Raw genomic sequence first — 13,924 nt, forward strand, 5'->3', positions numbered from 1 at the left:
TTGGCCTCCCATTCACTATCTGTCCTAACCCTTACCTGCCGTGTGACCAACTCACTAAATGTGCTATCCACAACATTCTCAGCATCGCGCATGCTCCAGAGTGAGTCCATCCACAGCTCCAGCGCCGTCATGCGGTCTGTCAGGAGCTGCAGCTGGACACAATTCCCGCACACATAGAATGGAACCAGGTGAGTGCAGTCCCACCCAGCTTGATGATGGTGGAGAGGCGTTGGAGGAGGATGGAGTGGTCAACCGTGTCAGAGGCTGCAGACAGGTCAAGAAGGATGAGGAGGGATAGTTTACCTTTGTCACAGTCACAGAGGATGTCATTTGTGACTTTGATGAGAGTCGGTTCAGTACTGTGGCAGGGGCGGAAACCAGATTGAAGGGATTAAAACATGGAATTCCGGAAAGGATGGGCATGGATTTGGGAGGCAACAACACGTTCAAGGAGTCATTTAGTACCCCAGCGTACCCTCTGCCTCCATGCGTAGGTTTCGGTCCCCAATTGGCCCCACCCCCCCTCACTGCCCGTTTACTATTTATATATCTGTAGAAGGATTCTGGATGGCCTTTTATGTTGGCTGCCAGTCTATTCTCACCCCCTCTCTTTGCCCCTCTGATTTCCCTTTGACTTCCCCTCTGAACTTTCAATATTCTCCCTGATTCTGAAATGTGTTCTCGACCTGGCATCTGTCATACACGCTCTTTTCCTGCCTCAGCTTCCCCTCTATCTCTTTCATCATCCAGGGAGCCCTGACTTTAGTTACCCTACCTTTCCCCCTTGAGGGAATGTACCTCGACTGTACCCCAACATTCTCCTCTTTAAAGGCAGTCCTTTGTTCCACTACAGTTTTACTGGTCAATCTTTGATTCCAATTTACCCGGGCCAGATCCACTCTCATCCCACTGAAATTGGACTTGCCCCAGTGAAGTATTTTTACTCTGGATTGCTCCCTGTCCTTTTCCAGAGTTAATCTAAACCTTATGATACTATGATCACTGTTCCCCAAATGCTCACTGACTGACACTTGGTCCACGACCCACCTTATTCCCCAGAACCAGATCCAGCAATGCCCCCTTCCCCTTGGGCCAGAAACGTACTGATCCAGACAGTCTCCTGAACACACTTCAGAAATTCTCCCCCCTCTCTGCCCTTTACACTACTATCCCAGTTTATATTCGTATAGTTGAAGTCCCCCATTATCACTACTCTATAGTTCTTGCATCTCTCTGTCATTTCTCTAACTTTGCTCCTCTAGATCCTTCCCACGAGTTGGTGGCCTATAGAATACACCTAGTAATGGCACCTCTATTATTTCTTAACTCTTAGCCAGATAGATTCTGTCCTTGGCCCCTCCAGGTCATCCTGTCTCCCCAGCAGTGTAACATTCTCCTTAACCAACACTGTCACAACACCTCCTACCTTTCCTGAACACCCGATATCCAGGAATATTTAATACCCAATCCTGCCCTTTGAGCCAGGTCCGTTATCGCCACATCATATTCCCCTGTGGCTATTTGTGTCTGCAGCTCACCAACCTTGTTTACCACACTTCGTGTTTTCACACACATGCTCTGTAAACCTCTCTTAGACCTTCTTGTATTCTCCCTTAGTCTGACCCCACCGAATACCGTGCTATTTCTTACTCTGGTGCTATCCGTCTCTCCCAATCCTTTGTGCACCTTGTTTCTCCTTCCTACACCCCAGTGCCCATCCCCCTGACAAATAATTTTAAATTGAAAAAAGTACAGGTTGACCCTCCCTTATCCGGAACCCTCGGGACCTGGCCTCCTCCGGATAAGGGATTTTGCCGGGCGAGGGGTGGTCACGTTAAATTGGATGGTACATGTACTGAGCAAGGAGATATCGGGGCTGGCTGGCTTGGGGCTGGGAGTGCGGCAGAGAGATCAGAGCGGTGCGGTGGATTGTGGGGTCAGGCCAGCGATTGCGGGAGTCGGCAGCGAGGAAGGACTTCAATTTGTCCATGTCGGAGTTCTGCGCATGCACTACCTGGTGGCCGGGAATGGTTTCGGATGAGGGATGGTTCCGGATAAGGGAGTTCTGGATTAGAGAGGTTCAACCTGTACAAGTGAATCTCTGTTTCACCTTGAAGGAGTGTTTGGGAAGGGAGGCAGTAAAAGGGCAGGTTTTGCATCTCCTGCACTTTCACGGGAAGGTGCCGTGGGAAGGGGAGGGTGTATTGGGGGTGATAGACGAGTGGACCAGGATGTCGCAGAGGGAGCGGTCCCTTCGGAATAATGAAAGGGAAGGGGAGGATGGGATGTGTTTGGTGGGAGTGGGCGGGGGACGGGGGGGGGGTGGGTGGGGGGGAGATCGTGCTGGAGGTGATGGAGGATGATCCGTTGAAAGTGGAGGCTGGTGGGGTGAAAGGTGAGGACAAGGGGAACCCTGTCGTGGTTCTGGGAGGGAGGGGAAGGAGTGAGAGCAGAGGTGCAGGAAATAGAACGGACATGGTTGAGGGCCATGTTAACCATGGTGGAGGGGAATCCTCGGTTGAGGAAAAAGGAAGATGTATCAGAAGCACTGGTATGGAAGGCGCCATCGTCTGAACTGATGCAATGGAGACGGAGAAACTGGGAGTTTAAATATTTATAACACTAACAAGTTATAACACCAAGCGGTTGCAACACCAAGCGGTTCTAACACATACAATTACAGAGAATTTCAGAGATTACGACACAGAATCAGAGCATTGGGTCCTGCCAATCCATGTTGGGATTTGAGCCCCTGGTGAGCTGTCTCACACTCCCACGTTTCCCCCTTTCCCAAATCCCTCGATTCCCTTTCCTTCCAGAACTAAATCTGGAATTGCATTCATAGAATCACAGACATTTACAGCACGGAAGGAGGCCATTCGGCCCATCGTGTCCGCGCTGGCCGACCAAGAGCTACCCAGCCTAATCCCACTTTCCAGCTCTCGGTCCGTAGCCCTGTAGGTTACGCACTTCAGGTGCACATCCAGGTACTTTTTAAATGTGGTGAGGGTTTCTGCCTCTACCACCCTTTCAGGCAGTGAGTTCCAGACCCCCACCACCCTCTAAACCTTCTACCAATTACATTAAATCTATGCACCCTGGTTGTTGACCCCTCTGCCAAGGGAAACAGGCCCTTCCTATCCACTCTATCCAGGCACCTCATAATTTTATACACCTCAATCAGGTCTCCTCTCAGCCTCCTCTGCTTCAAAGAAAACAGACCCAGCATCTCTAATCTTTCCTCATAGGCAATATTCTCCAGTCCAGGCAACATTCTTGTAAATCTCCTTGGCACCCTTTCCAGTTCAATCACATCTTTCCTGTAATGTGGTGACCAGAACTGCACACAGTATTCCAGCTGCGGCCTAACCAGTGTTTTATACAGTTCAAGCATAACCTCCCTGCTCTTGTATTCCATGCATCGACTAATAAAGGCAAGTATTCCATATGGCTTCTTAACCACCTTATCTACCTGGCCTGCTACCTTCAGGGATCTGTGGACCTGCACTCCCAGGTCCCTTTGTTCCTCTACACTTCTCAGTGTCCTACCATTTAATGTCTATTCCCTTGCCTTGTTAGCCCTCCCCAAATGCATTACCTCACACTTCTCCAGATTCAATTCCATCACAACCGTATAACACTAAAACAGGTATAATAATAATTAACTAGTCATAACAGCACCAGAACCAGTTACAATATTGTTATCAGTTACAACGCTGGAACACGGTATAAAAATGTAACTAGTTATAACAGTAACCGTTTTTAATACCGGGACAAGTTATAATTCCATAACGGGTTAGAATATTGCAAAGCACTCCAAAGACGATATATCAATGTAAATCCTTTGTTCCTTCCATCGTGCCTTTAACCAGTAAACACTCCCAGGGTGCTTCACAGAAGCGTAAATCAGACAGAATCTGACACTGAGCCGCAGAAGGTGATATTAGGACAGGTGGCCAAAAGCTTGGTCAAAGAGTTAGGTTTAATGAGTGTTTGAAAGGAGGAGAGAGAGGAGGAGAAGCGGAGAGGTTTAGGCAGGGCCAGCTGCCAATGGTGGAGAGATTAAGGTAGGGAACGTACAAGAGTCCAGAATTGGAGGAACGAAGAGATCTCAGTGGGTTACAGAGATAACCAGTCACAACTATCTAACCAGTTATAACACTCGCCATTTTTAATACCGTAACCAGTTATAGCAATGTAACTATTAAGAAATTTGCAGAATGGACATATAAATGGCAAATTAATTTCATTATGCAGTCTACACTATAGCAAGAGAATTGGAAAGCAGAGAAGTGATCTTAGGCTATCTTAGATCTGGTCCTGTGTAATGAGACAGGATTAATAAACAATCTCCTAGTAAAGGATCCCCTTGGAATGAGTGATCATAGAATGGTTGAATTTCAAATTCGGATGGAGAGTGAGAAAGTTGGATCTCTAACCAGCGTACTAAGCTTAAATAAAGAAGACTCTGAAGGTATGAGGGCAGAGTTGGGTAAAGTGGACTGGGAAAATAGATTAAAGTGTAGGACGGTTGATGAACAGTGGTGTACATTTAAGGAGATATTTCACAACTTTCAAGAAGAATATATTCAGTGAGGAGGAAAGGGTGTAAGAGAAAAGATAGCCATCTGTGGCTAATTAAAGAAATAAAGGACGGTATACAATTAAAAACAAGGACATACAAAGTGGCCAAAACTAGTGGGAGGACAGAAGATTAGGAAGCTTTCAAAAGCCAGCAAAGAATGACTAAAAAAATGATTAAGAAAGGGAAGATAGACTATGAAAGTAAACTAGCACAAAATATAAAAACAGATAGCAAGAGTTTCTACAGGTATATAAAAAGAAAAAGAGTGGCTAAAGTAAATGTTGGTCCCTTAGAGGACGAGACCGGGGAATTAGTGATGGGGAACATGGAGATGGCAGAAACTCTGAACAAATATTTTGTATCAGTCTTTACGGTAGAGGACACTAACAATATTCCAACAGTGGATAGTCAAGGGGCTATAGGGGGGGGGGGGGGAGGAACTTAACACAATCACAATCACTAAGGAGGTGGTACTCAGTAAGATAATGGGACTAAAGGCAGATAAATCCCCTGGACCTGATGGCTTGCATCCTAGGGTCTTAAGAGAAGTAGCGGCAGGGATTGTGGATGCATTGGTTGTAATTTACCAAAATTCCCTGGATTCTGGGGAGATCCCAGCAGATTGGAAAACTGCAAATGTAACACCCCTATTTAAAAAAGGAGGCAGACAAAAAGCAGGAAACTATAGACCAGTTAGCCTAACATCTGTGGTTGGGAAAATGTTGGAGTCCATTATTAAAGAAGCAGTAGCAGGACATTTTGAAAAGCATAATTCGGTCAGGCAGAGTCAGCATGGTTTTATGAAGGGGAAATCATGTTTGACAAATTTGCTGGAATTCTTTGAGGATGTAGTGAACAGGGTGGATAAAGGGGAACCTGTGGATGTGGTGTATTTGGATTTCCAGAAGGCATTTGACAAGGTGTCACATAAAAGGTTACTGCACAAGATAAAAGTTCACGGGGTTAGGGGTAATATATCAGCATGGATAAAGGATTGGCTAATGAACAGAAAACAGAGAGTCGGGATAAATGGTTCATTCTCGGGTTGGCAACCAGTAACTAGTGGGGTGTCAGAGGGATCAGTGCTGGGACCCCAACTATTTACAATCTATATTAACGACTTGGAAGAAGGGACAGAGTGTAACGTAGCCAAGTTTGCTGACGATACAAAGATGGGAGGAAAAGCAATGTGTGAGGAGGACACAAAATCTGCAAAGGACATAGTCAGGCTAAGTGAGTGGGCAAAAATTTGGCAGATGGAGCATAATGTTGGAAAGTGTGAGGTCATGCACTTTGGCAGAAAAAAATCAAAGAGTAAGTTATTATTTAAATGGAGAAAGTTTGCAAAGTACTGCAGTACAGTAAGTGATCAGGAAGGCCAATGGAATCTTGGCCTTTATTGCAAAGGGGATGGAGTATAAAAGCAGGGAAGTCTTGCTACAGTTATACAGGGTATTGGTGAGGCCACACCTGGAATACTGCGTGCAGTTTTGGTTTCCATATTTACGAAAGGATATACTTGCTTTGGAGGCAGTTCAGAGAAGGTTCACTAGGTTGATTCCGGGGATGAGGGGGTTGACTTATGAGGAAAGGTTGAGTAGGTTGGGCCTCTACTCATTGGAATTCAGAAGAATGAGAGGTGATCTTATCGAAACGTGTAAGATTATGAGGGGGCTTGACAAGGTGGATGCAGAGAGGATGTTTCCACTGATGGGGGAGACTAGAACTAGAGGGCACGATCTTAGAATAAGGGGCCACCCATTTAAAACTGAGATGAGGAGAAATGTCTTCTCTCAGAGGGTTGTAAATCTGTGGAATTCGCTGCCTCAGAGAGCTGTGGAGGCTGGGACATTGAATAAATTTAAGACAGAAATAGACAGTTTCTTAAACGATAAGGGGATAAGGGGTTATGGGGAGCGGGCAGGGAAGTGGAGCTGAGTCCATGATCGGATCAGCCATGGTCGTATTAAATGGAGGAGCAGGCTCGAGGGGCTGTATGGCCTACTCCTGCTCCTATTTATTATGTTCTTATGATGTTAAACGTATATCGAACCTTGGTTAGACCACACTTGGAGCACTGTGCACAGTTCAGGTCTCTATACTTTAAGGATATAGAAGCACTGGAGCAGGTATAAATCAAGATTTACAGCATGATATCTGAAGTGAGAGATTATGTATCAGGAAAGATTGAACAGACAGGGGATCTTTTCGCGAGGAAAGAAAAAAGAACTTGCATTTATATAGCGCCTTTAACAACTACCAGACATCCCAATGCGCTGTACAGCCAATGAAGTACTTCTGAAGTGTAGTCACTGTTGTAATGTGGGAAATGCAGCAGCCAATTTACACACAGCAAGCTCCCACAAACAGCAATATGATAATGACCAGATAATCTGTTTTGTTATGTTGATTGTGGGATAAATATTGGCCAGGAGACCGGGGATAACTCCCCTGCTCTTCTTCAAAATAATGCCATGGGATCTTTTACATCCACCTGAGAGGGCAGACAGGGCCTCGGTTTACCGTCTCATCCAAAAGACGGCACCTCCGACAGCGCAGGAATTCCTTGCTACTGTGCTGGAATGTCAGTCTAAATTTATGTGCTCAAGAAGCTGGAGTGGGACTTGAACCCACAACCTCCTGACTCAGAGGCGAGGGTGCTACCCACTGAGACACAGTGGACACTGACAGAGAGAAGATTGAGGGGTGACCTAATAGAGATCTTTAAAATTATAAAGGGTATTGATAGGGTAATTGTTTCCCCGTGTGGGGGAGACCAGAACTCGGGGCCATCAATATCAGACAGTCACTGATAAACCCAATGGGGAATTCAGGAGAAACCTCTTTACCCAGAGAGGGGTGAGAATGTGGAACTCGCTGCCACAGGGAGGGGTTGAGGTGAATAGTATCGATGTATTTAAGGGGAAGCTGGATAAACACATGGGGGAGAAAGGAATAGAAGGATATGGGGATAGGGTGAGATGGAGAGGGGTGGGAGGGGGCTGGTGTGGAGCATAAACCCCGGCACGGAGCGGTGGGGCATAAACCCCGGCACGGAGCGGTGGGGCATAAACCCCGGCACGGAGCGGTGGGGCATAAACCCCGGCACGGAGCGGTGGGGCACAAACCCCGGCACGGAGCGGTGGAGCACAAACCCCGGCACGGAGCGGTGGGGTATAAACCCCGGCACGGAGCGGTGGGACATAAACCCCGGCACGGAGCGGTGGGACATAAACCCCGGCACGGAGCGGTGGGACATAAACCCCGGCACGGAGCGGTGGGACATAAACCCCGGCACGGAGCGGTGGGCCCAATGGCCTGTTTCAGGGCTGTACATTCTGTGTAACTCTGTGTAACCAGTTCCAACTCTCCAACACCTCCTAACTCTCTCTAACATGTTCTAACTCTGCAACATGCCATCATCATCATCATAGCCAGTCCCTCGAATCGAGGATGACTTGCTTCCACGTCAAGAAGTTCACAGGTGTTTCACTGAAGGACCCGATGTTCCGGATCCCGAACTACATGTTGAAGGGTGGAAGATGCCTGTGCGTGGATTCTTTTAACGTGGGGTGACCGTTGCACACCAGCCACCACACGGGCTTGACAGAGCCAGGTCTTGGTCCAGTGGAAAGGGTTAACCAGGACGACTGGAGACCAGCTCTGCTGCAAGGGCCAAGTGCGCACACATATCGCAGTGTGGGCTGGGCCGTGCTACCCCTGGGCCCTCGGCTCATCTAGGCCCCGAACTCTCGCTTCTCCTGGGCCCCGATCACGCCCCTCTACAATCTCTCGCTGCTCCTTCGCCCCGACCTCGCCGCTCCTGCTGTACCTGCCCACGCTCCAATCACCGACCCGGACCTTGGTGACGTCCCTTTCCACTCCCGTTGCTCTCCTGCTCCAGCACGTGCTGCTCCCTGGAGTGGTACACTGCCACACTGCTCCTTCCGCTCCCCGGCCTACTCCGATGGTGCTCCCTCAGTTCTGGTACCATCCTTGTGAATCTTGTTTGCACCCTCTCCAGAGCCTCTATATCCAGTTAACATGCTGTAGCACTCAGTTGTCAGTGGTAACCATGAGTGGAGCTTGCTGGCAAAGAGCCAGTCCTATGACTGTGTGCACAGGATGCGATGTGCCTGTTCCTGTGGTGAGTGGGCCTCTCGCTGTTGTGCAGATAGTCAGCGTGTTCTCCACCTGTTTCCCACCAGATATCGGACTCAGGATGTCCAAGGCTGGGGAAAACTCTCTCACAAATACCCCGACTGGAACCAGTTGCGTTCACTACCTCGCTGTATAAATGCACATCATGTTTGCGGAGGGCCGCACCATCACAGATAGGTAGACAAAACAATTTGGTTCACTCCACGGGACATTAATCTGCGGATGAATGGACAGAACAGCGTGCAGGTTATAATCCCTGGCAACATGCAGGCTACAATGCTGAAGCCCTATGCTCCAGAACTAGCTGTCCTCCTACACAAGCTGTTCCAGTGTAGCTCTGATCCTGGAACGTAGTCACACATTATTTCCTTTCAACTTCACACAGTCATTGACTGTTGAATAGAATTAAACGCAAGAACTTGCATTTCTATAGCACCTTCCACATCCTCTGAATGTCACAAAGCACTTTACAGCCAAAGCAGACATTTTCACATGTTGTCACTGTAGCCACATCAGAAACACGGCAGGCAAAATGTGCACAGCAAGCTCCCACAGACAGCAATGAAATAATGACCCGTATTTTAGTGATGTTGGTTGAGGGATAAATAATGCCCAGGACACCGGGTAGAACTGGAGTGGGGCTTGAGTCCGTGACCTTCTGACACAGAGACAAGTGTACCAGCCACGGAGCCACAGCTAATACGATCAGATGGCCGAAAGTGACCATTTAGAAACATAGAAACAAAGGATCATAGAAAATAGGTGCAGGAGTAGGCCATTTGGCCCTTCGAGCCTGCACCACCATTCAATAAGATCATGGCTGATTATTCCCTCAGTACCCCTTTCCTGCTTTCTCTCCATACCCCTTGATCCTTTAGCCGTAAGGGCCATATCTAACTCCCTCTTGAAAATATTCAATGAACTGGCATCAACAACTCTCTGCGGTAGAGAATTCCACAGGTTAACAACTCTCTGAGTGAAGAAGTTTCTCCTCATCTCAGTCCTAAATGGCCTACCACTTATCCTTAGACTGTGTCACCTGGTTCTGGACTTCCCCAACATCGGGAACATTCTTCCTGCATCTAACCTGTCCAGTCCCGTCAGAATCCTATACGTTTCTATGAGATCCCCGCTCATCCTTCTAAACTCCAGTGAATAAAGGTCCAGTTGATCCAGTCTCTCCTCATATGTCAGTCCAGCCATCCCGGGAATCAGTCTGGTGAACCTTCGCTGCACTCCCTCAATAGCAAGAACGTCCTTCCTCAGATTAGGAGACCAAAACTGAACACAATATTCCAGGTGGGGCCTCACCAAGGCCCTGTACAATTGCAGTAAGACCTCCCTGCTCCTACACTCAAATCCCCTAGCTATGAAGGCCAACATACCATTTGCCTTCTTCATCACCTGCTGTACCTGTATGCCAACTTTCAATGACTGATGAACCATGACACCCAGGTCTTGTTGCACCTTCCCTTTTCCTAATCTGCCGCCATTCAGATAATATTCTGCCTTCGTGTTTTTGCCCCCAAAATGGATAACCTCACATTTATCCACATTATACTGCATCTGCCATGCATTTTCCCACTCGCCTAACCTGTCCAAATGCAGCCTCTTAGCGTCCCCCTCACAGCTCACACCGCCACCCAGTTTAGTGTCATCTGCAAACTTGGAGATATTACACTCAATTCCTTCATCTAAACATAGAAACATAGAAACATAGAAAATAGGTGCAGGAGTAGGCCATTCGGCCCTTCTAGCCTGCACCGCCATTCAATGAGTTCATGGCTGAACATTCAACTTCAGTACCCCATTCCTGCTTTCTCGCCATACCCCTTGATCCCCCTAGCAGTAAGGACCTCATCTAACTCCTTTTTGAATATATTTAGTGAATTGGCCTCAACAACTTTCTGTGGTAGAGAATTCCACAGGTTCACCACTCTCTGGGTGAAGAAGTTCCTCCGCATCTCGGTCCTAAATGGCTTACCCCTTATCCTTAGACTGTGACCCCTGGTTCTGGACTTCCCCAACATTGGGAACATTCTTCCTGCATCTAACCTGTCTAACCCCGTCAGAATTTTATATGTTTCTATGAGGTCCCCTCTCATTCTTCTGAACTCCAGTGAATACAAGCCCAGTTGATCCAGTCTTTCTTGATAGGTCAGTCCCGCCATCCCGGGAATCAGTCTGGTGAACCTTCGCTGCACTCCCTCAATAGCAAGAATGTCCTTCCTCAGGTTAGGAGACCAAAACTGTACACAATACTCCAGGTGTGGCCTCACCAATGCCCTGTACAACTGTAGCAACACCTCCCTGCCCCTGTACTCAAATCCCCTTGCTATGAAGGCCAACATGCCATTTGCTTTCTTAACCGCCTGCTGCACCTGCATGCCAACCTTCAATGACTGATGTACCATGACACCCAGGTCTCTTTGCACCTCCCCTTTTCCTAATCTGTCACCATTCAGATAATAGTCTGTCTCTCTGTTTTTACCACCAAAGTGGATAACCTCACATTTATCCACATTATACTTCATCTGCCATGCATTTGCCCACTCACCTAACCTATCCAAGTCGCTCTGCAGCCTCACAGCATCCTCCTCGCAGCTCACACTGCCACCCAACTTAGTGTCATCCGCAAATTTGGAGATACTACATTTAATCCCCTCATCTAAATCATTAATGTACAGTGTAAACAGCTGGGGCCCCAGCACAGAACCTTGCGGTACCCCACTAGTCACTGCCTGCCATTCTGAAAAGTACCCATTTACTCCTACTCTTTGCTTCCTGTCTGACAACCAGTTCTCAATCCATGTCAGTACACTACCCCCAATCCCATGTGCTCTAACTTTGCACATCAATCTCTTGTGTGGGACCTTGTCGAACGCCTTCTGAAAGTCCAAATATACCACATCAACTGGTTCTCCCTTATCCACTCTACTGGAAACATCCTCAAAAAATTCCAGAAGATTTGTCAAGCATGATTTCCCTTTCACAAATCCATGCTGACTTGGACCTATCATGTCACCTCTTTCCAAATGCACTGCTATGACATCCTTAATAATTGATTCCATCATTTTACCCACTACCGATGTCAGGCTGACCGGTCTATAATTCCCTGTTTTCTCTCTCCCTCCTTTTTTAAAAAGTGGGGTTACATTGGCTACCCTCCACTCCATAGGAACTGATCCAGAGTCAATGGAATGTTGGAAAATGACTGTCAACGCATCCACTATTTCCAAGGCCACCTCCTTAAGTACTCTGGGATGCAGTCCATCAGGCCCTGGGGATTTATCGGCCTTCAATCCCATCAATTTCCCCAACACAATTTCCCGGCTAATAAGGATTTCCCTCAGTTCCTCCTCCTTACTAGACCCCCCGACCCCTTTTATAACCGGAAGGTTGTTCGTGTCCTCCTTCGTGAATACCGAACCAAAGTACTTGTTCAATTGGTCCGCCATTTCTTTGTTCCCCGTTATGACTTCCCCTGATTCTGACTGCAGGGGACCTACATTTGTCTTTACTAACCTTTTTCTCTTTACATATCTATAGAAACTTTTGCAATCGTTAGTGTATATTGTAAATAACTGGGGTCCCAGCACTGAGCCCTGCGGCACCCCACTAGTCACTGCCTGCCATTCTGAAAAGGACCCGTTTATCCCGATTCTTTGTTCTGTTCACACATCCTCTGTTTCACTGAGTACAGTTTGTTGGTTTCACCTTGGGACGGGGGGAGGGTGGAGAAACACTTCCTCTTTAAGTGGCACCACATTTTACTAAGAACCTCAGATTGTTGACCGTTGAAACAGCGGAAATTATGAGCAGAGGCTCAGGCTGCCATTTATTTAACCACACTCAAGGTGCTGTGAGCAGCCAGCCAAGGCTCAGTGGGTGGCACTCTGAGTCACAACACTGTGGGTTTAAGTCCCACTCCAGGCAATTGAGCGCAAAATCTAAGCTGACACTCCCAGTGCAGTGCTGAGGGAGTGCTGCACTGTCGGAGGGGCAGTAGTGAGGGAGTGCTGCAATGTCAGAGGGGCAGTAGTGAGGGAGTACTGCAATGTCGGAGGGTCAGTACGGAGTGAGTGCCGCACTGTCGGAGGGGCAGTACGGAGTAAGTGCCGCACTGTCGGAGGGGCAGTACTGAGGGAGTGCCGCACTGTCGGAGGGTAGGACTGAGGGAGTGCCGCACTGTCGGAGGGTCAGTACGGAGTGAGTGCCGCACTGTCGGAGGGGCAGTACTGAGGGAGTGCTGCACTGTCGGAGGGTAGGACTGAGGGAGTGCTGCACTGTCGGAGGGTCAGTACTGAGGGAGTGCTGCACTGTTGGAGGGGCAGTACTAAGGGGGTGCCGCACTGTCGGAGGGGCAGTACTGAGGGAGTGCTGCACTGTCGGAGGGGCAGTACTGAGGGAGTGCTGCACTGCCGGAGGGGCAGTACTGAGGGAGTGCTGCACTGTCGGAGGGGCAGTACTGAGGGAGTGCTGCACTGTCGGAGGGGCAGTCATGAGGGAGTGCTGCACTGTCGGAGGGGCAGTACTGAGGGAGTGCTGCACTGTCGGAGGGGCAGTACTGAGGGAGTGCTGCACTGTCGGAGGGGCAGTACTGAGGGAGTGCTGCACTGCCGGAGGCGCCGTCTTTCGGATGAGATGTTTAACCGAAACTCTGTCTTCGCTCTCTGGTTGACGTATATATGCCACGGCATTGAAGATCTGGGAAGTTCTCCCGGGTGTCCTGGGGCCAATATTTATCCCTCAACCAACATCCTAAACAGATTATCTGGTCATTATCACAGTGCTGTTTGTGGGAGCTTCCTGTTACAACAGTGATTAGACCTGGAAAGTTTTTCATTGGTTGTGAAGCACTTTGGGATGTCCTCAGGTCATGAAAGGCGCCATCGAAATGCAAATTGTTTGTTTGAATGTGGGTCGTGTCTGTTTAGAATACAATGGCCCAGAAATGACTGTTTGAGACGGAACCTCCTTTAAGTTGCAGTTTGAGTCACGACTAGCTCCAATCTTGACATGTTGCGGTATAATAATAATAATTATCCACATCATGTGTGAACAGGTGACCATCATTTATTTTGTTCAATCTTGGGATGTAGGATTCGCTGGCATTTATTGTCCCTAGTTACCCTGAGAAGGAGGATCTGGGCCTTCCCCAACCGCTGGGAGCGGGCT

General features: G+C 48.2%; 1 protein-coding gene across 2 annotated transcripts in view; it reads right to left on the minus strand.

The window, feature by feature from the left end:
- The window catches only part of LOC139249760 (guanine nucleotide exchange factor VAV3-like), a 197,619-nt gene that overhangs the window by 166,447 nt on the left and 17,248 nt on the right, over nucleotides 1-13,924 (minus strand). The gene's annotated exons all lie outside the window — the stretch shown is intronic.

This window comes from Pristiophorus japonicus, unplaced genomic scaffold, assembly GCF_044704955.1.
Source record: "Pristiophorus japonicus isolate sPriJap1 unplaced genomic scaffold, sPriJap1.hap1 HAP1_SCAFFOLD_331, whole genome shotgun sequence".
In the NCBI taxonomy this organism is placed as follows: domain Eukaryota; kingdom Metazoa; phylum Chordata; class Chondrichthyes; family Pristiophoridae; genus Pristiophorus; species Pristiophorus japonicus.